We start from the raw sequence: 22,225 nt of genomic DNA, 5'->3' as shown, positions 1-22,225 counted from the left end.
GAATCCTGTGCCCTACATCTGTAGATTGTGTGGTGGCAGGAGCAGTTGAGGAAGATGGGGTAGAGGAGGTGAGCCTGGAACAACCTTTCTCAGAGCCCCCGGAGGGAATGTGCGGGTGTGGTGGTGCATAGAGGTAGTACCAAAGGAGTAGTCTACATATTGTCTGTGACTGAGTGTGGCTCCACCCTAAATGCATTTCACACGGGCAGCCTGAGCCTTTGGTACAACTTCTATGGTGGTAAATAAATGCCACACTCATGATTCCTTGTGGGTGCTCATGATAGGTACCTCCTCTACCTCATCTTCCTCTTCCTCCTCCTCTGCTTCAGTGTCCATGTTGCCCTGTTCCGGCCTTCTAGGTGGTGGTGGTGCTGGTGGTGGTGGTCCCTGGGAGGATGGATGGGCATAGCCATGACAGATGCCATTTCCAGACAGATATCTCTCTCTCTTGCAGCTTTCCAAAACATGGTGCTCTCAGGATCTCTGCCAGATTGAGAATGACTAAAAGTAATGGGTGGGTCCCTTCAGAGGAACTATCCTCTGGCCTTTCTCCTGTCCACGGGTCTAGTGAGTTTAAAATAGGACTTGGAAAGAGTTGAGAGTTGAGAGATCAACTAAGAATGGCAATAGGAGCTCTGGAAGGGTAAACTTTGAACTTCAAACTTCCTAGATTGGCTGAAAATGCAGTTTAAAAATGTCTGTGAAGCACGAACACCGATCACGGACACGTCATCACGCTGCATGGGTGTGGTCACTTGGTGACGTTTGCAGCATCCATGATGTCGTCAGACGTTCATGAATGTCAAAGCCGAAAAAACGGAGTAAAAAGTTGTAGAAAGTTGATAGAAGTGTTAAGATTGTTGCTAGGAGGTGTGGAACGTCAAAGTTGTAACTTGAAACTTCCTAGATTGGCTGAAAATGCAGTTTCAAAATGTCTGCAAAGTCCGGACACCGATCACGGACACCTCATTGCGCCACACGGGCGCATGTGCAGTGATGTCCGCGATCTGGCGTGTACGTTTGCGGACTAATGAAAAGTGTGCCATGCGAGAACGGACATGCGCGTCGTCCGCGACCGATGGACATTGCGGTGCAAAAACATGTGTGTAGTTCACAGACTATTAATTAGGTTTTTAAAATAAAATGTTTTACAATACAATCGCATACAAAATATTCATACTATAAACAATAACTTAATTTAACAAAGGGATGGGGAATCGGAATGGGAAACATAAATCGGAGTTTTTGGAGGATGTATAAAGTCAGCATCAGGAGAAGGAAGGAGAGAAGTTTCATCAAACTCTCTGTCATTTATGTTTTCTGGATTTGATTGAGGTGATTGCTGGGCAAAGGGAGACAGGTACAAGCAGGCCAGTGATAATCAAGATTTCTAATGACATGATTTTTAACATGAATTACAAGTTCTTTAAAGTCATTGCAAAGTTCATGATGTCATGCTGTACAGTTGGAGATTGGGATTGTCTTTGTGGTTGTTGAGGTCCATGATTACTCTGTGGTGTGGTTTCTACTATACAAAAAATGAGTAATTAATATTTCAATAAGCTCTGCATAAATTGCATTATTTGTTTGCATTCAAACATATATTTTTCACCATTGGGGATTTCGTCATCACTCATTTTCTTCCTTAGGAAAGTACTCTTATAGCCACTTAAGTCTGTTTGCCATTTATGTTAAAAAAGAATGGTGGTATTTGCTTATGAGAAATGTTTATATAATGAATGGTAATAATAGAGAAATAAGTGTACTTACTATTTGGTAACAGAATATTTTCCAGTGTGGCTGTTGCTGTATTTCAGTGTGTATGAAGAGTTGTGCTAAATGAAAAATGTATGTTTACATTTGTAAATGTTGAATTGTATAAATATGTGTATGTGGGTGTAGTACATATTAGTAATGTTGGTTTATGCATCTGTTTTTGTTAAGCAGGGTACAACATCTTCTGTTGTCCCCTGTGCTTCTGGGTTTGTTGATGCTACCTGCTGTTTGCACACTATTATACTGTCTGTGGACACTAGAGCTGCTACATTGGAGATGAGTGTGATTTGTAGGTGTAATCATTAAAAAAGGGTATAAGGAACTTGTAGGAAATTAGGGTGCACTGGTAGAAAACCTATGACATTCAGTGAAAAAAAGGTGTTAACGGGACGCTATGGTTAAGTTGCACTAATAACAACCTGTGAGATTCAGTGAAAAAACACGTATTCTTTGTACTAACACATGTGTAGTAATTCTTGTATTGTTAGCTGTTCATTCTAAGTTTAACATTATTTATTTATTTATTTATTTATTTATTTAAATTTATATAGCGCGCAAGCAGCCCAAGGGCATTGAGGCGCTGTTACTTGTGAGAGCTTAGTTACAGAGGTACAGGAATGGTAGCAGTCGTTGGTACATTATAAATATTACAGACATAATACAATACTTACAGCTTATGCAATTGGTCATTACATTCCAGCTTATGCAGTGGGTCATATGTATAGTATTCATGCTGATGCGAGGGACCTTATGTGAAGAGGATGGTTTTCATAGCTTTATGGAAGGCGATGAGGGAGGCCTCACCTCGGATAGTGGGAGGTAGGGCATTCCAGTGTGTGGGTGCAAGATATGGGAAGCTGGAACCACCCGCTCTGGCTCTTTTTACTAGTGGCACATAGAGCATGTTGGTATAGGGTGATCTGGTTGGCCTTGTGGAGGAGACAGGGTGGATCCTTTCCGAGAGGTAAACGGGAGCAGTGAGGTGAATGCACTTGTGGGTCAGTGTAAGAGCTTTGAAGACGATTCTTTCCTTAATTGGGAGCCAGTGGGCTAGTTTTCTAGCCTCCGAGATGTGTTCTCTTTTAGCAATGCCTTGGGCTGCACGGAGAGCACTATTCTGTATGACTTGTAGCCTTTCCAGATTTTTGTTGCAGGTTCCTAGAAAGAGTACATTGCAGTAGTCTAGCCTGGAGCCAGTGATGGCTCTGGCTATGTTTGTGCAGTTCCAAGGAAAACCGATAGTCAAGCTTGTGATAGGCTAGGATTTAGGATTCTACTTGCCAATGTTAGCAGATTAAAAATACTGTACTTCAATGGTCCATACTGCAGCCATTGCCTATGTGTATGCATTACACTGTTGTATTAACAACAATACTTCAATATAACTTTTTGGTTTTTAATTAGTACATTTTTTGATACAAGGAGTCATTTCTGAGAGGTCTCCTGATCACCCTTGATATGTTACTAGCAACTCTCTAAACAGAACCCCTTGTAAGGACTTTTGATTACAATTCACATGAAATGTGATGTCATCAATATTGCCATTTGTGATGGCATCTTTGATGTCCTGGGTGTTAGTCTTAGCAGTGCACAGTGGTGGCGTGAGTTATGTTTGCATAGCTTACCATAACTGGTGCATTTCTGTTTTTTTTCTTGATTTTACTTATAACCGTAACGTCCCTTTGACAATGTTTTTTCACTGCATGTGTGTATATATATATTTATATATATATTAAGTGAGAAAACTTTGTTAAAGGGACGTTATGGTTAAGTTGCGCTACTAACAACGTATGAAATTCAGTAAAAAAACTTTGTTAAAGGGACGTTATGGTTCCAAGTAAAACCGAAAACCCCCTGAAATTCGCCAGTTATGGTAAGCTAAGCAACCATAACTCGCGCCACCACCGTGCACTGCTAAGACTAACACCCAGGACATCAAAGATGACATCACAAATGTCATTGATGACATCACTGATGACATCACATGAGTATTTACTTTTCATGAAATTTCTGAACAAGGGATTCTTAATATAATGTTGAGAAAAAAGTGTCAAGGATCATTGCAATAAATATCATAAGCTAATTAGTGCATTAAATAATGCATTGATATAAATAGCGTTCTATTATGAGGTTCTATCTAGTATGCTAAGCTACTCATGCAGAAACATAGCATTGTGTGCAGCATACATGATGAAGGTATAATATTCATATGTTGATATGTTGAATAATGAAATGATAAATGTTTTCTTATTAGAGTTTTGTGTACTGTGAAATATGTAATAAGTAGCTAATAAAACCCATGTATTACATAATTGCATTACTACAGACAAAACACAAAGAGACAAGAAAGTGAAGTAAGCAAAAAAGCAGAAGTAGTAGCAGAAACAATTCATAACCTAACTTATTATTTTCATGCAAATAAATGATTGCTCTGTTTCAAAGCTGCTGTTTACCCTATGTAAATGTATCATATGATGTGACTGAACCCTAAGGAAAGTAGTGTGAGTACAATGTATACAAATATGAGCATATACAGGGAAAGTACAGCCATAAAAAAAAACTATCAGAAAGTGCTGATAAGGCTATTGATTATCTTCACGCACAGAAAGGATTGCTGTCTTTCAAGCTTGTGTCTTCCCCTATGTATATGTTTCATATGATGTGACTGGACTCTAAGGGAATTACTGTAAGAACCTACTTGAAGGATAAGTCTACAAATATAGTATGTTTACAATTTTTAGTTCCTGACTGTTACTGAAGAAAACCATGTGGCCTAGATATGTCAGTAAAGGAAAAAAGAGGGAGCCAGACATGTGATGTCATCAGTGATGTCATCAATGACATTTGTGATGCCATCTTTGATGTCCTGGGTGTTAGTCTTAGCAGTGCACAGTGGTGGCGCGAGTTATGGTTCCTTAGCTTACCATAACTGGCGAATTTCAGGGGTTTTTCGCTTTTTTACTTGGAACCATAACGACCCTTTAACAAAGTTTTTTCACTGAATTTCATAGGTTTTTAGTAGCGCAACTTAACCATAACGCCCCTTTAACAAAGTTTTTTCACTGAATTTCATAGGTTTTTAGTAGCGCAACTTAACCATAACGTCCCTTTAACAAAGTTTTTTTTACTGAATTTCATAGGTTTTTAGTTGCGCAACTTAACCATAACCTCGCTTTAACAAACTTTTTTCATTAGCACGCAGACAATATACAAAGATGGAGTGCCAAAAGCAACTTCTCAGGGATGGCTTTACACAGAATGTTACAAAGTAAGAATTTATGCTCGTTCACAGTGAAGGTCAGCTGCTTCCATTTTTTGCTCGCGGGCCGGAGTTGCCCATGACTCGCACTATAAGGTTCTATTGTTTTTTGACCTTCACAGACAGGGACCGTGCCAAAAGACTTCTTTTGAAGTAGGGGTGCAGTAACGTAAGAGACGATAAGGATGAAATTTCTGAAATGAAACCGCTTTTATATATTATATCACTATGAGAAAGATCGTTGGCACAGACAGAGTCGAATTTAGGGACTGCATTACGCGTAGACAATGGAAAATGCCAATATAATGAAAGTATCCCTTTAGATTATTTTATACCGGAATATAATAACAATAGCGTGGCGTTAAAGCCCGGTTAAGTTGTACTTGTTTGTTCAATTTGGCATATTGTTTTGTACCGCACACTATCACCGTCGAAGTGGTCCCCTGGCGCTCAGACGGCTCTGAAAAAGGCAGAGGAGAGAGGGTGGGTTAGTGGGAATAAGTTAACATACTCCGTTGCACTATCCTCACTAGCAAATAGTTTCACGCCCTAATAAATAAAATGAATATTTTTAATGAAGATCGGCTGGTGAGACTAATTTATGTTTTTAAAACAGGTACATCCTTCCCTACTGTCAATGCCACGATTTTCAGACCCCGGCCGATGGATTTTTTAACTGCCAGGTGCAGCTCCTAGTAAACAACTTCATGACCCTCACCATTTTATGGGACAATCGCCAAGGACCAATATGCCCTTACGCGGTACTAGCGGCTAGAAGCAACATACCAACCGTTATGGTGGTCTAATGCCTCGTTGTTGGAACAGCCTTCCGATTATCAGTGCGACCACAGTCCTTCTTTTATCATAAACCAACACCCTGTGTAGCGCAAAGGAACAGCGCGTGACTCAAGATGAACTTTTGCGGATCGACAGCAAAGACAAATGCAAATCGCTGAATATTCTCTAAACATTTGATGTCAAATAAATGTACTTTACGAAATGTACAATCTTGCTGTTTGCTTTTAAATCACAGTTTCATATTCCGAATTGTGGCGCGCTGTGTTGTGAGATGATCTGTGTTGTTTTCCGGATTCTGTATGAAGTCGCGTAGGAGCAGTGTTGGCAACTCCTTAGTAAGAAAAGTAGCTATTGTCCGTCATAAAAGTAGCTAGAAGTAGCTAAATGACGTCATAACCTAATTTGCATAATTCACCAGGTGCATGATGGATGATTGCCGAGGGCATGGTTGTTATAGCCTCTCATTGAGCTCACCCCTTTTTTGTAATGAAAGTCGCGAATGCACAGATGCAAACTCATTACATCCATTACATTCACATGCAAATGCAGTAGTATTTAAATTAACCCCACAATGATTAGGTTGTTCTGTTGTCGCTTCTTAAACGTGTACTGCCATTGTTAATATGCTAGTATTTTTTAATCCACAATGCCTCGTTGTTGGAACAGCCTTCCGATTATCAGTGCGACCATAGTGCTTCTTTTATCATAAACCAACACCCTGTGTAGCGCAAAGGAACAGCGCGTGACTCAAGATGAACTTTTGCGGATCGACAGCAAAGAAAAATGCGAATCGCTGAATATTCTCTAAACATTTGATGTCAAATAAATGTACTTTACGAAATGTACAATGTTGCTGTTTGCTTTTGAATCACAGTTTCATATTCCGAATTGTGGCGCGCTGTGTTGTGAGATGATGTGTGTTGTTTTCCGGGTTCTGTGTAAAGTCGCGTAGGACTGGAGACGAATGGGCGCGTTTGGCTATGCACCCTGTAACGTCACAGAGAGAGACGGGGAATATGAATGCTTTGATAATGTCAGGCTTAGGGGCGGGAGATATGATTTAGTGACGCAAAAGCAGGTCAGCCAGGTCAATGGGGCAGGTGATAGGATTATCACATAATGTCGGCGCACAGCAGCCTGATTTATCGATTGTTTAGTGGACAAAAAGTCGGATAAGGCCCATAGGAAATTGTAATGTCAGCGCACATAAGGAGGGTTCTTAGAACACTTTCAACCTGACAATGAACAATACGAACAGCGTTCTCAGAACAACCCCATTTTGTTTAATTGCAAACATTTCAGGACGCCGCGAGTGTCCTTAGAACACATTCAACTTGCCAGAGTACAATACGGACAGCGTCCTCAGGACACCCCCATTTTATTTATGTACGAACATTTAAGGACACCGCGAGTGTTCTTAGCTCAATTTTAGCTTGCTTGCGAACAAAACGGACACATACTCCGTCCTCAGAACACCCCACCATTTAGTTTATATAGAAAATTTCAGAACAGCCGTGTTGTCCTCAGACAAATCGAACACAACAAAAGCATCTAGCACATAAAAAAACAGAACATTGAACCTAAATCATACTCCCCTACCCTCCCCAAACACTCTTACACACCAACACACTCCACTAAATACAATTTTGAATCCAAGTTTCACCGTGCTGTCCGCGGTCGTCGGCGAATGCAAGATGGCGGGCGCCACAATAAATCTGATGCGCTTCACGCACCACGCCGTCCAATCAGCAAACACGTTGCATGTCTGCGGACATCACGCAACCCGCTTGGCCAATCGGGGCGCTGTCCGCGGAGCGAACAGGGAAGTCCGTCCGCGGAGAGAACGGAGATATCACTAATTTTTTTGCCTTACATTTTGGTCATTTTAAAAAAAACTACTGGGCGGATTTACACCAAATTTGCAAAAGCACGCTTTCAGGACCAAGCCCCCGCTCCTGCCGCAAATTTGGTGTAAATCTGTCCAGCGGTTTGGGCTGTAGGCATGCACAAAGTTTTTTCCCATTATGTCTATGGGGAAAAACAAAAGTTTTGGGACCCCCCCTATAACTTTGCCCCCCCTGGACCAAACCTCTCCAAACTGCAAAAAAATTCAGAGTGGGCCATATACTTTTTTTGCAAAGTTTGGTGAGGATTCGTCCAGAGGGAGCGAAGTTATAAGCCACCCAAAAAATGCTCTTCCTATGGAAAAACCAATTTAACCATAACTACATGGACGCTACTGCGTCCATGTAATATATATATATATATATGTAGACAAAGGACTGGAAACCAATCCGGGTTACACCGGCACTCCGGCTATGATGAAAGCGAAAGGCTGGATGTCTTCAATAAATCCACACACAGACTTGTGTTCCGTGCAGTCAAAGTGTCCTTTATTATTTAAGATACATGGACAATATATGTATATATACTCCGACTAAACGGAGTGATGTTGAGCCGCACTCACAGAGTAAACGTCCAAATGCGGGCTCCCGGCTCGCAACCACAAACTGCACCGTACTCCAAATGTTGTAAAAAATGTCTTTAGCTTTATTAGTCGAAAAATATTAAGTTTAAAAACAATTTCATCGGCAAAAACCTCCTCCCTTGCCCTGCCTGGCAAAGGCGCTCCACTAATGACGCGTTTCGCTACACCTTGTAGCTTGGTCACATGATCTTGTCAACATTCCAGACACTCCTTTATTCCTTTCCCCCTCAAATCACGTGATGAGCATAAAGACAAACAAGGGACTAATTAGAGACCCCACAATTCTACCCGCAACTTTCTTCCAGGTATTCTCTCATCCATATAGTTAGATAGGCGATATCTATCCCTCATAGTTTAGCATTCATCTGTGCATATCTACATTGTGCCAGTAGCAAATGCAACTGCATACATGATGCCAGAAATTGATGTATAATGCGGTTAACCATCTTTCATGAATAAATCGCCTTCTTTTTTGTATGAAGACAGTACCGAATATACTCGTCTGTATGATGCTAAAAATAGAGGAAGATGTTATTACCTCGTGCCTGTGAGAAGTGGGGTTGTCTCTATTATTGTGGTGATATAGCACTAGTGAAACCAACAATGGCTGTTGTTGCCGGGAATCGGAGAAAGTGTGATGGTCTATAGCTGTGGTTTGCCTATGTTCTATAGCCATCCATGACACATATGATTTAAACTGAGTGTGATGGATCACCCACTGCTAAAATGCTGGGGCCGCTCATTCATGTAGCGTATCCTCGTGTACCAACTTGCCTATTAAGTAAGGGAAGTTACAAGTTTTTAATGTGGGTTCAATCTTATATGATTGATACATCCCATCCTGATTGTATAATATTATTATAAGTATAAAAATATTATTTTGGTTACCATCACTCTTCACACATATTTCTCCATGTCTAATATAAAGTGCATCATGCATTTTCTCTCTCAGTGATCCACTCTGAGCTAAAGTCCCCAGATTTTTTGACAACTGAGATTTGGTTTGTTGCCCTCTAGGGGCCCAGTGCCCGTCTCCAGAGAACCACAAATGTTGCCTCACATTGACTCAAGAATGGCAAAGGGGAATATCCGGAATCCTACAGGGTGTCTAATGTTACTACTAAAAGGCTCTCTGCCGTCCAAAAGATAGATTTAGTATAGGCAGGAGTATTAAAAATGTTACAAGAACAATAATTATATACACAAATGTGGGGGAATGGGCTATCTATCATTACCAAACTGCAATAATCAGTTACATCGTCGCAGGTAATAGCACACAATTGTGCCTAATTTCTCATGGTTGTGCAAAAAGTGTCTATCACCGGTACAGAACTTAGATTATTCACCCAAAAATGTATACAGCTCCTCATCAATGTTATGTCCTAGAGGGATCTTACTCTCAAAGTCAATGATATAACGTGTTTCTCGCTGTCTCAGTTGTTTTTCTCTATCTCCTCCCCTCAACCCGATGTTAATTTGCTGTAGCCCCATGAATGAAAAGTCACAAAGCTTCCCTTCATGCTTGTCCCAAAAATGTTTGGCTATAGGATATGCAAAGTCACGATCTTTGATCGCTCTAATGTGCTGTTGGATACGTATTTTCAATTTGCACTTAGTGCTGCCAATGTACCATTTCTTACAAGTGCATTTGAGTGCGTACACTATAAACTCTGATTCACATGTAATTCTTTCAGTGATAATGATGGTTTTCTTCAATACAGGGTGTAGATAACTTGCGCACTCATCTGCAAATGTGCATATCTTGCATTTTGTGCATTTATAGAAACCCTTGTTCCTGCAATTTAGCCATGTCAATTGATTGGGAGTCGTTTCAGGTGTCATGTAGCTGCTGACCAATCTGTCTTTAATGGATTGACACTTACGGAATGCAAAGTTGGGGTAGTCTCCCAGTAGTTGTCTTAAATCTGTGTCTACCACTAATGTCGTCCAATGTTTCCGAATGATGGTTTTTATCGTTTTAGCTGAATGACCATATGTCAATATGAGGCGAGTTGTTTGGTCTTTGTCCAAACTGGGGATTTTCTTGGTATTATCCAGTAGCAGCAATGATCTATCACACTGCTTTGCTTTAAGATAAGCACGTTGGATAATTTGTTTGGGGTAATGCTGATTCTTAAAGCCCCATGCTGTCACTTTGCACTCCTCATCGTAGCTTTTCATCTCGGAACAGTTTCTCCGTAGTCGGATGCACTCGCCGTAAGGTATGCTCCAAATAAGGTTTTGACTATGTGCACTTTTTGCGTGCAGTGGGGCATTCACTCTGGTCGGTTTACGAAACAATTTGGTCTTGGTTATCCCATCTTCTATGTAGACTGTAACGTCCAAAAAGACCACCTCTTTAGGACTGTGTGTTTCCGTAAATTGTAGATTGTAATTGTTGATGTTCAACAGTTTCACAAAGTCAACCCATTCATCTGACGTACCCTTCCAGATAATGAAGAGATCATCAATGTATCGCTGCCACATGATCACCTTGCTTGTGAAATTTCTATGTTCTTCTTTCCACGCCTCATGTTTCTCCCAATAACCCATGTTTAGATTAGCGTAGGACGGGGCGAAAGTCATGCCCATCGCAGTTCCCTGTTTTTGTCTATAGTATTTTTGATTGAACAAAAATACATTATTTGTTAGACACAGGTGGATCATGGCCATGATCATTTTGGAATGCCGAGTATAGTTTAAAGATCTGGTGTTCAAAAAATACTCACAGGCCTTCATTCCTTGTGTATGTGTAATAGATGTATACAGGGAAACAACGTCCATGGTAACTAACAAGAAATCAGGATCACATGGTAGCTCATTTACTCTCAATAGAAAGTCCTTCATATCCCTTAAATAAGATGGTAATGTTAAAACGAAGGGGAAGAGACATTCATCGATGTATTTTGACATGTTCTCTAACAATGAGCCTGTAAGCGTGATGGGTCTCCCTGGAGGTTTTGAGGCACATTTGTGGATTTTGGGAAGGAAGTATATCGTGGGTGTAATCGCATGTGATTTGTAAAGGAACCTCACATCAAGATTATATATATATATATATATATATATATATATATATATATATATATATATATATATATATATATAATTTGCAAGCTTTTGTAATCTTCAGATTACTTCATCAGGCATAGGAAGAATGAGGCTTTTCGAAAAGCAGAACAGTTTAAGGATTCACCTCTGGAATGTCTTATCTGTTTGTGTCTGTTTGTGATTGGTTTCCTTCACAAGGAGCACTACACTTTTTCATTTCCCCCCACTCATTCCAGTCACAAAGTTTAAGTGGAGCTCTGAAAATGACATGCAAGCAGGCAAGAGAAAAACAAAACAGTGCTGGGCTGCTCTCACATAGGCATGACTGGTGTAGTGTCAGCCACAGCATGTGCAACCCTACTGACGGCTGGTATGTTTTAGACATAGTCAATTGAGTGTCCATCTTCACCAATCCTGTTGCCCACCATGCCCACCTTCGTTTAAATTTCGGATAGGAAACGCAGTCAGGCCCTTGTTGGACAAGTGTATTTAGAAAATTATTCAGGATGTTGGTCACATTTTCAGTATTGTGCTCTGAGAAAGTCACTTATATTAGCCTAGATTAGATTAGATTCAATGATTAACCTCAATCTCTCCTACTCTCATGACAATGTACATTTCCTTGACTCCACCATAACAATAAAAGCTGGCCTGCTACAGACCACAGTATATCGCAAACCAGCAGTCTAGCCCAGCTATTTGAAGAGTGACCATTTCCAACCAGGGCACACAAAGCATGCTACAATATTTAAATAAGGTACAATCGAATATGCTCATACACAAGGGACAGGAATAAAAACACGCAAAGCTCTGAGATCTGACTTCCTAAATCACGTATACAACTGCAGGATTGTGGACAGACAGATTCACTGGGCAACAAAGATTCCCTTCAGCAACCTCCTGCAATACAGAGCAAAAGAGGCACACAAATCGAGTGCCACTGGTTGTCAGATACAATCCAGAGTGAAATGCCTCTGCAGGACTGCCCAAGAACTGCAAACCATGCTGTAAAAAGATGACTGTGAGATGTTTTCCCTGAAATGCCCCTCCTTGCTTTTAGACAGCCAATCTCAAAGAAATGATGATAGGATGCAAGTTACATCCACATCACACACAAACGGGAACACACCCATGCAATGGCAAAAGATGCCTGACCAGTCCACAAATCTACAGTTCAGATACAACCAAAATACCACATATGGGACAGGATTACATGAATACAAAATTACAAAAGGTTTCACATGCACATCTAGCAATGCTGTGTATCTTATTATGTGAAAAAAAAGGTTTGGGAGACCCTATACCGAGAATGAACAATTTCCTCAAGCAGAAGGATTGCCTTTGGGCTAATTTGCATTCCCATAATGCCTTGCATATGTAGCTCTGAACTGAAGGCACACTTCCTGCAATGGCTACATATATATGTGTATTTTTATATCATTATATTATTTTTGTGGTTTCTTAGAGACCTGGGCCCCAAAGGATCTCCCCAACATACCAAATGTAGTCAATTGATTTAATCAGGATACTATAATATGGTGAAATGGAAAATCTGGGATTTGAGACAGGTTATCTGGTGTCCAAGTTATCAAATTGAGAGCAGGCTGCATCTGCTCTCATCCCGTTCTTTCTTTCTTCATAAACCAATGTTAAGAGAACGAGAAGCTAGAGAGAGCAATGGTAGAGCTGAGCCAGATCAGAGGCACAAGGTCTGGCTTCACTGCAAGGGACAAACACAAGCCAACACAGCTACAGACTCACATCTAGCCTCCTGCCTCTCCACTCCAAAACACGAAAACCATGCCATGTGCCCTGTCTATCCAACCCCCACAGCAATAGACCCTCACTTGGAATCTTGCCTCCCCACAAGTACATATTCTATAAATGGTTAACATTATGTTTTTATCGAGTACCACTAAGGGGTTTCTTATAAGTTTCCCGGTATCCCAACAGTAATTCAAGGTGGGATATCGCGAAACTGACCTACGGTTACCGGCGCCTGATATCCTAGTATTACCAGGATATTTCTGGTGCTAGCCATGGCAGTAAATCCCCATTCCATGGAGACCCATAGGAATCCATGGAGAGGATTGCCGTATTATAGTCACTGGTATAACCGGTGCCGGTAATTCCAGCAGTTTTTTGCTGGTGGGGTCCTAATATACCTCCAGCTCTTGGCTGCATGTGGTAAATCAGTGACACCCACTGTCCAAATTGTAGTTTTGCGGTGCAGTAAAAGTGCCAGTCCCAGTCACGGAATTAGCAGCACTTTCCCCTCACTGCAAAAGTTATAACGACCCCCCTTATTGTAAACCCACATGAGTGAGACTTACATCAAACATAAAACACAATCAGAGCTGGGCAATCATAATTTTGAAGTTAAAAAAAATAAGGCACAATGAAATAAAGTGATTTGCTCAAGATCACATAATAAGTGAAGTTTGTAAGTCAGGATTTGAGCCACAGTTTCTTGCTTCCACAGTTTACAATTTAGAGAGCGGATGAGACCTCATCTTCTCCTATTCCATCATCACTTTTAAAACCACCAAAACGCATTCTGTAGAGTTGTCATTCAATGGCTAAATTAGGAGATTGTTCAATAAATCTGGCTTCTAAAGCACCAATTCACATGAGAAAGAAACGTAAAAAAAATAAGAGAAATGTTAAAACACATTTTCCAAAAGCAAGTACATATCAATTCATTCAACAACAAAACAATTTGCTTAGTCAGCCCCAGAATCGGGTGCAGTGGCTTCCAGGTAGAGCACAGTCAATCAATCTGTTGAGCTACCTTTCCAGATGTGCTGCTTCATGTACCCTATGTTCCTTGCCAATCACCTTCATGTGTTCTTCCCTTGCACTTCAGCCTCGATTCCCTTCACCCCTGCCATTATAATTAACTTGCAGACCTCCAGTCACCATTTGGTTAATCTCTTAACTCATCTCCCTTCCTTTACCCCTCACCACCCTTTTCACTTGCCCAAACTGCTCAGTCACCAATTCCTTGCCACTCACCTCCTTTACAGGGTTCATAGACATAATTTCGAATACAAAATATTCGAAAGTCAAAAAGTCGAAAAAAAACCGTCGAAAAAAAAATGTCGAATTTTTTTTTAATGACGTTTTTTTTCGAAATGGGGGGGGGTTCCCCCCCCAACCCTCCCTTTTTTTTATTTTTACCTATTTTTTTCACAGAAACTAGAGCCCAAAAAAAAAATATCGAAAAAAAAAACAATTCGACATTTTTTTTTCGACATTTTTGATTAGACTTTTTTGACTTTCGAAATTATGTTTTCGAAATTATGACTGGACACCCCTTTACAGCCAAGCGCATACTTCCACAATCACCACCTTTCATTGCTGTGCCTGCATATTTGAAGCATAGACCTCCTTGGTTTGCCAGTTATCCTCTACCAGACATGGCAAGGAGCTGTGATCGGTGTTTGCCGGTATGGCACTTGGGCTGCACTGGGACAATATGGATCTGAAGGCGCTTAGGGATTTGCCTTTAACTCTGCTCCCAAGTTGATGGCATACTTCAATTCATGGAATCAGGTGAGACTTCGAAGGGAGTCCATATTTGTGATCACAAGGAATGTGGTGTGTGTGTGTGTGTGCGCGTTTGTATTTATATTTCAGTCTATGTAGCTATGGCTATGTGATGTGTGCCCTTCTACCTGTAAAGTATATGAGGAAGGAAGCATATGTGTGTTCATGCAACTGTTTACCCCTATATGTTCTTGACTTGTATGTGTCGCTTTGGTTGTTCATAAAATGGTGTCCTGGACAAAATAATGAAAACATGTCACGGACACACTGTAGTCTATCAAGTAGCTGTATGTTGTTCGTACCAAAGCAGCTTTGAAGGTCACATTTTGTTGGGCCATGACTGAAGCCAAATGTGTTGAGAGATATCACAATGGTCTCCAGCTGCTGCATGGTATCTTTTCGGGCCTTACAATCTGTTATTCAACAATCTGTTATTCAACCTTCACTCTGCTATGGGGTGTTTCTGTTTTACTGGTAGTTGACTGCATGTGGGCAGTCAGAGTGTGTAGTTCTTGGTCTATTGATGTCATGTTACTTGGAAGCTGATTTATCATCCCACTCAGTTAGTTACTGCACTGTCCCCTGCAGTACAGAGCATGAAACCTCCTTAACAACACCACTGCGATCATCTTTCTATTTCTTTTTTCTTATGTTACGTTACATTACTTTGCATTTATATAGCGCCTTATGTACCATTGGTATGATATCAAGGAGATGGTAGGTTGAACGCCCTCGGGAACTGTAGTTGAAGTCAGTAGAGAGAGAGAGAGAGAGGGCCAAAAGGTGCGTGTGTGCGCCGGATATGTGTGCAGCAGGTGTGGCACTCGTATGATAGCTGCTTCTTAGCGGTAGGTGTGGTGGTTGAGGGATGAGGAGTATGTGTTGGTTCTGGCAGGGAGATACCAGACTGATTCTGGCTGTGTTAGGCCTGAGGAGAATGCCTAGGCTGGCGGGTGAGTAGCCAGCTGTATTTAGTTAGGATGATGACGAGTATGTGACATGTGTTCTTATGAGGACAGCTATACCGAATGTGTCATAGTATCGCTGTGTTCTAGTTGAGTGGTGGTGTATAGAAGAGAGTAAGCGTGGTGATGTGATATGGTGGTTTTCTATAGGTGCTTGAGATCGAGCGCCTTCATGCTCGATGCATTCCATCCGCTCCAACCGTTTCACCCACTCCACATTCTTCACCCGCTCCACACTCTTCACCCGCTCCACACTCTTCACCCACTCCACACTCTTCACCCGCTCCACACTCTCTACCCCCTTCATCCGTCTCACGCACTCCATCCGTCCCATCCACTCCATCCGGCGCACGCACTCTATCCGTCGCACGCACTCCATCCGTCCCATCCACTTCCTCCGTCCAATCCACTCCATCCGTCCCATCCCTTCCATCCCTCCCTTGCACTCCATGCACGCCGTCCCTCCTATGCACTCCATCCCTCCCATTCCCTTCCGTCCCTCCCATGGACTCCGTCCCTCCCATGCACTCCGTCCTTCCCATGCACTCCATCTGTCCCATGCACTCCATCTGTCCCATGTACTCCATCTGCCCCATGTACTCCATCCATCCCATGCAATCCATCCATCCCATGCAATCCATCCGTCCCATGCACTCCATCCATGTCATGGACTTGATTCATCTATTTCATTCGTTCTGTTCATTCCATGCTCTCTGTCATTCCATGCCATCTATCCATTCCGTGCACTCTATCTATTCCGTGCACACCATCCATATCATGTACTCATCCTTGCCACACTCTCGTCCATTTTATTCCTCTCGTCCACTGTGTTCCTCTCTTCCATTTCATTGAGTTCATCCATTTCCTTGAGTTCATCCACGTCCCTGTTTTCAGCCAGTTTATTCCATTCATCCCCTTTACTAATTTCATCCACTTCACTCGTTCTATTCAGTTTATCCGTTATAATTTACATTGGCGCTTTTTAGTTTTCGATTTCTCGCTTGGGTCATGATGCTGGATTGTTATTTATGATAAGGCAGCTTTGGGCTAGGGTCATTGATTGCTGTTATCCAGTTTGACTTAAGAGTCCATTCTAGGGGAAGAGCCATGTTTTCAGTAATTTGCGGAAGGACATGAGGTCCTCCGTGAGTCGGATGTGGGGTGGAAGTGCGTTCCACAGAGTGGGGGCTAGGGCTGAGAATGATGATCCACCTAACCTGACTGAGTTGGTTTTTGGTATGACTAGGAGGCTGGCAGAGCTTGATCTTAGAGTGCGTGGGGGATGGTAGGGTTTTAGTTTATCTTGAAGATATTGGGGTCCGGTTTTATGCATCATCTGGTGAGAGATGCATAAGGTTTTGAAGGTCACCCTTCGGGCAACCGGAAGCCAGAGTTTTGAGGGCAGGGGAGACGTGATCTCTTGGGCCCAGTGCTAGTAGCAGTTTGGCTGCAGCGTTTTGTGCTCTTTGTAGTTTAGTCAGTTGGTACGCGTGCACTCTGAGGTAGAGGTGGTTAGCATAGTCCAGTTTTGACATAACAATTGATTGGACCGCGGAGAGTCTGTTGGGAAAGGAGAGGTATGGAAAAATGCACCTAAGAGTTTTAAGGTGGTAGTGGCAGGACTTGGGGACGTTGTTGACTTGGAGCGAGAGGGTTAGGTCTGAGTCTACGGTGCATCCAAGGTTTTCTACTGAATTTGAGGGTGTCGGGGAATTGCCCATGGCAGATGGCCAGGGTAGCGGGTGCGGAAGATGTTCGGTGTTGCCACATAGCATGATTTCAGTTTTGGAGGGGTTTAGCAATAGGTGGTTTGTGGTCATCCAGTGATCTATGTCGAGGAGGCAGGAAGCGAGGTTGGGTTGGCAGTTGGGTTTTGAATTCAGGAGTTTTAGGATTAGTTGTGTGTCGTCAGCATAGTTATATTACAGGATATTGTGCGAGCGGATTATTTGTGGGAGGGTGGACCATTGTAGAGGCGATGGTGCCGGGCCAAGGAGGATCTGCTCAGGGCTGTTTTGTCTTTCTGCCAATTGCGTTCTAGGGATTTATATAGCTGTTTAGTGGTCTTCAGTTCTGGTGTGAACCATCTAGGAAAGGGCACATGGCGAGCTGATGGTTTGCAAGAGGGGGTGAGCAGGATTAGTGAGGTGTTGGGCCATTAGTCAAAGGCGTCGGAGGTTAGGGGTTCATTGGGTAGGCGAGTAGGAGGGGGAGACTGAAGGATTGCATCGGCTAGGTCGGGAAGGATTTTTAGTTTCTTCCAGCATTTACGTAGATTCGGGGGTTCTGGGTCGGGTAATTGGAGCAGGTTGGGTGAGCGAATGGTGAAAGAAACAATGAAGTGATCAGACCAGATGACAGGGGTAGGGGGGTTTAGATGTATCAGGTTGTGGGAGCTGAAGATGACATCAAGAGTGTGTCCTTTATGGTGAGTGGGCCCGTTTATGTGGGTATGGAGGTCAATCGCGTCTAGGCCGTCAACCAGAGAGTGGGTCATAGGGTTGGTGGGGAGGTCAAGCAATATGTTGAAATCTCCTAGAAGGGTGAGGGTGGGATGGTTCAGTTGGGGGGTCGCAATAGAGTTGCAGAGGTTGTTTGAGAATTGTCTATCATAGCCAGGGGGTCTGTAGATGATTAGGAAACTGTGGGAGAACGAAGGAGTGAGGGATAGTTTTACGAGGAGTGATTCGCAGGAAGGAATGGATGGCTGGTTGTCGATCATTGAGGCGTAGAAGTGAGACTTGAAGGCGGTTGCTATTCCTCCTCCTCAAAGAGGGATGGTTCAGTGGGATGAGGGAGTAGTCTGGGAGGAAGGCTTCATTGGCGATAGGGGCGAAGTCGTCAGAGAACCAGGTTTCCGTGATAAAGACCAGGTCTGGTTTGTCAGAGGCAAGGAGGTCAAAGACGCTGTGTCTGTTTTTTGTTACAGATCGGGCATTAAAAAGGATGCAATTTACTTCAGTACAGGAAGATGATGAGGGAGTTGCAGAGGTGGGGGGTGGGAGGGGAGAGGGTGGAAAAGGGAGAGCTGGTGGGGGTGCTTGGTGGTCGATGGGAAGAGTAGGCGGGCAGTTGGATTGGTGGGTTTGGGGGAGGGGTTGGACTGGTGTGACGGATTGATTGGAGTTGGGTCGGAGTATTCGATGGTAGGGTGCGGGGGGTTAGGAGTTTCGGTTGTGGTCGGTGAGAATTCAAGGGAAAGGGGTTTCAGGTAGGGTGAGGCAGGGGTGGTGGGTGGTGATGATCGAGATTGGGAGGATGAGGAGGTGGGTCGAGACAGGAGTGGCGATGAGTACTGAGAGATTGAGGGAGACCAAGTATGTTCTCTCTTCAGTGTTTTTGTTGCGGTTGGTGTGTGAGAGAGGGTAGGGGGGGGTCGGAAGGGGAGAGGGAAACGGCTACTGTTCTTGCCAGGGCGAGGCGTGCAATTTTTAGGGAGGGGAAGGGTAAGGTCGGGGGGGAGATGGTGGGAGTTGATGAGGGGAGTGAGGGGAGGATAGTGGCGGGGATGGGTGTACTTGTGAGGTTAGGCTGGCCGTTAGCCAGGGGAGAGGGGGGGTATGATGGTAGTAGGTGGGTGGGTGGAGGGGATGGGAGAAGCAGTGGTCTTAGAATGGTTGGCTCACCATCGTGCCCCTCTGGCTTGGTGTTTGGATAGGGGATGGGTAGGGGATATGGTGGCAGGCAGGATGGTTTGGGGAAGGGGGGATGGGAGGTAGGGCGGGCGGGAAGGATGGCGGGCGTGAGGGGGTCATTTCCAGCGTGTTTTGGTGGGCTCATGGTTTGGCGTAGATTGATCTGTGTTATAGCTGGCATTGGATGATTTTGTTCACACCTTCCCACTTCAACTATACCACTGATTTTAATTGAACAGACTCTCTATGGTTAACTGTATTACGGCTGTACCACAACGATTATTTGCACTTTCTAAGTTCAGCTATACCACCGGGTGAGAATATTCACAGTTTCTAAATTCAACTATACCATGGGGTGAGATTATTCACAGTTTTAAAATTCAACTATACCATAGGGTGAGATTATTCACAGTTTTAAAATTCAACTATACCATAGGGTGATATTATTCACACTTTTTAAATTCAACTATACAGTAGGGTGAGATTATTTACAGTTTCTAAATACAACTACACCACAGGGTCAGATTATTCACAGTTTCTAACTTCAACTAAGTCACAGTTTATATTTGTACTTTCAGAATGCAACTAGACCACAGATATGCTAATGGGCCGATTTTCTAAATGCTATTAAACCACGGATATGCTAATAGGCAGACTTTCTAAATGCAACTAGAACACAGGTATGCTATTATGCAGACTTTGTAAATGCGACTGAACCACAGATATGCTATTCGGCACACTTTCTAAATGCAACTACAGAACAGATACGCTATTAGGTGGACTTTCTAAAAGCAAACTGTACCACAGGTATGCCATTCGGCACACTTTCTAAATGCAACTACACCACAGATATGTTAATTTGGACACTTTCAAAATGCAACTACAGCACAGATATGCTATTCGGCACACTTTTTAAATGCAATTATACCATAGATATGCTATTAGGTGTGCTTTCTAGATGCAATCTAGACCACGGATATGCTATTCGGCACACTTTCTAATTGCAAATACATCACATTTCTGCTGTTAGGTGGGCTTCCTAAATGCAACAGAGATATGCTTTTATGCAGACTTTCTAAAGTGCAACTAGATCACAGATATGCTATTATGCAGACTTTCTAAATGCAACTAGACCACAGATATGGTGTTCGGCACACTTTCTAAATACAACTGCAGTACAGATATGCTATTAGGTGGACTTTCAAATGCAAACACAAAATGCAGCAAATTCAGTAAAGAGTCCCAGAGGGTCCTTAGGAAAGCTACGCTCACCTGCCTAGCACGATGGAACGTGCGGGCAGGGAGTGAGGACGGTCGCTAGACCCACGAAGCAGGGGAGGACAAGGGACCAATCAGGGGAGGTGGGAGGGCTAGGGAGGCAGGAACAGGGAAGTAAGCACTTGGGATGCGGAGGGGAAACACACGCGCCTGGGGCACACAAAATGCAGCAAATTTAGTAAAAAGGCCCAGAGGGTCCTTAGAAAACCTACGCTCACCTGCCTAGCACGATGGAAAGTGCGGGCAGGGAGCGAGAACCATCGCTAGACCCACGAAGCAGCGGTGGACAAGGGACCAATCAGGGGCGGTGGGAAGGCTAGGGAGGCAGGAAAAGTGAAGTAAGCGCTCGGATGCAGAGGGGAAACACATGCGCCTGGGGGCACACAAAATGCTGCAAATTCAGTAAAAAGGCCCAGAGGGTCCTTAGGAAAGCTACGCTCACCTGCCTAGCACGACGGAAAGTGCAGGCAGGGAGCGAGGATGGTTGCTTGACCCACGAAGCAGGGGAAGATAAGGGACCTATCAGGGGAGGTGGGAGGGATAGGGAGGCGGGAACAGGGAAGTAAGCGCTCGGGATGCAGAGGGGAAACACACGCTCTAAAATGTAGACCACGTAAACCTAAAGCCCACCTTAACAAATGGTTCACCCCCAAGCTGACAGATCTCCGTCAACTCAAAAGAAGTTGCAAATCCACTTGGAGACTTACCCCACCAGATGACCATAAAAACAAACTCATAGAAATCTCCTCACAATACAAGAAGGAAATGATCTTGTCCAAACGCAACTCATATAACAAACGGTTCTCCTCAGCCAACTCAAGTATGAGGGAGCTGTTTGCTATCTTAAAGGAACTAGAGTCGCCTACTCCTAAACCATATATATGCATAAAAGACAAAGCCTGGTGCACAGAGATACAACAAGCTCTAGCCAACAAAGTTACCATGCTCCAAAAGAAAATATCGGTCAAGAAAGCAGCCCTTAATCAACCATCTATAACCAACACTAACCCTCCCCCTATGGAGCAAAACATTACCACCCAATTTAGATTTACAAAAACATCCATCCGAGAATTGGAGAAAGTCATCCTCTCTCTCAAGCCTTACAACTGCCAAAGTTGACTTGTGCTCTACACAACTTATAAAAGATGCTGCAAGAGAACTCTCTCCCTTCATAACTAAACTTGTAAATGCCTCCATCACCTCAGGCATTGTGTCGTCCAACTTGAAACAATCCTGGGTACTGCCACTGCTAAAAAAACAATCCTTAGACCCCCTCATTCCTAACAACTACTGCCCCGTCATGACAGTCCCCTTTCTATTAAAAATCTTAGACAAGATCAATTATACACAAATCCAACAATTCCTAGAATGTTACAAGCTCTTAGGTGTAAAACAGTCTAGATTCCGTCCACAACACGGAACCGAG

This window comes from Ambystoma mexicanum, chromosome 5q, assembly GCF_040938575.1.
Source record: "Ambystoma mexicanum isolate Mex_15411 chromosome 5q, UKY_AmexF1_1, whole genome shotgun sequence".
Taxonomy (NCBI): Eukaryota; Metazoa; Chordata; class Amphibia; order Caudata; family Ambystomatidae; genus Ambystoma; species Ambystoma mexicanum.
Note: the sequence above shows the minus strand (reverse complement) of the source record.